Below are 1,894 nucleotides of genomic sequence, written 5' to 3'. Positions count from 1 at the left end.
ATACTGTAAATTCCCTGTTAAAACATACGCTACAGAAACACAAGGCAACTCCACTACAACTGTGATTCTGTGCAGATTGATATCGGTAAATGAAACTATAATACAGGGAATGAAAAACAATGCTTACCAATAATAACAACAACTGTTCTATAGAGCTGGTTTGAGGTCATCCTTGGCTCCGCCCCTGTGGCCGGTGAGGGGGTGGGCAGCTGACCACCAGCCCTAGGAGGGGGCCGGTCAGCTTTGAGCGGTCACCTCCACTCCCCCGGCAACGGGAACCTTGGAAATCAAAAGGAACATGTAATAGAGAAATTCAAATCTGTTCATTCTCGGATCAATCGTGGTAGGAAATCCAGATTTAGTTTCAGACTGTGCTGTGTGTTCTACACTAGGGCAGCTGCCTCCATGTTTGTTTGTCTACTTGCTCTACTGCCTCCTTCAAAGCCTCCCAAGGTATTCTGAGAGAGACGTGTTCATGGCAGGAGGTCTCTCCAATCAATCAATCAATCAATCAATCAAAGCTTTATTTGTAGAGCGCATTTCATACCCAGAGGCAACACAATGCGCTTTACAGAGAACAAGGGAGGCGGGCATACGACCCACTCTCTACATATTCCAGAGGGAAGCAAAAAACAGTAATCACCCGGGGGGCCAGATAAGTGAGCTGTAAAAATTCTTCCCTGACCCCTCTCAACAAGGCGATGGAGCAAGCTCCTGGAGTATGTTTGTCTACCGGCTAAGAACATTTATAAAGCAATAAATAACATTAAATTACATTTTCAGAGTAAGAGAGGCTAATAACATCATAGGAGAGACATGGCAAACACTGGTGTATGTCTGTGTGTGTGTGAGTGTGCCTGGGTCCAGGTAGAGGCAGGGGTCAGGGGTAGGGTGGGGGTAGGAAGAGGATACGGACCCAGGTTAGGGTGAGGGGAAGGGGGTACTGGACCCAGGCCTAAGGCCGGAAGTGGACTGTTGTATGTCTGTGTGTACGTGTGTGTGTGTTAACTAATTTGCTTCGACATCTGCAGCAGACAAAGGTCCAAAGGTCTCCCCATCTCAGCTCTCCTTATGGTGTTAGTTTGCCCAGCTGTCCTGTTTCTCGTTAAATCAGTGAAAAACAGATGTCTGCACTCAACGGTTGATCGACGTCTCTTCCCTCGTCTCTACGCCGATGCCCATTTGAGGACGATGTCATAGTGCTTTGACCTATCACCACCAACCTCCTCTCTTCATGACAACTTCCTGTCTGAGCTAGTTTCAAATCCCGTGACTGTACCGTGTTGCTCTTGGCAGAACTTGTTTCCGACCAGAGAGCCCAACTTTGCGAACTCGTGACTGTTTGAATAAAAGTAACAAACTTTGGACTTACAAAGGTGAAACTCAGCATTTGGACTATTAATTTTTTAATGATTAGAATAATTTCCATAACAGACACCTTGGTCGACTAGGATGCACTGGTGTCAAATATAACTTCATTTTGGTTTCATTACGGTAAACAGGGTTCAGTGTCGTGCCCAAGGAGAGCCGGGATTCAAACCGCTGACCCCACAGTCACTGGACGATCCGCTCTGTGAGCCACAGACGCCCCATCGGCATTATAACATGTACACCTTCATGTGTGTGTGTGTGTGTGTGTGTCTAGCCCATGTGTGAGAGACACAAACACAGAGAATAAATCTCCCCTCCACTGCTAATTCTCCAAAGTCGTCCAGTAAGTGACGTCCTTTAGAACAAGTCCTCTGATAGGCTAATCACCCACATTCTGACGGAACTCCTGACCAGGGAGACAGAGGCCGGTTCTCTGACCCAAGATGTCCACCACCTCCCTCCCTCTCTCATCTCTGATATTCCCCATGCGCCTCACCACAGTGAGCAGTCAGGCCTAAAAGAG

This window comes from Borostomias antarcticus, assembly GCF_949987555.1.
Source record: "Borostomias antarcticus genome assembly, contig: scaffold_771, whole genome shotgun sequence".
NCBI lineage: Eukaryota > Metazoa > Chordata > Actinopteri > Stomiiformes > Stomiidae > Borostomias > Borostomias antarcticus.
Note: the sequence above shows the minus strand (reverse complement) of the source record.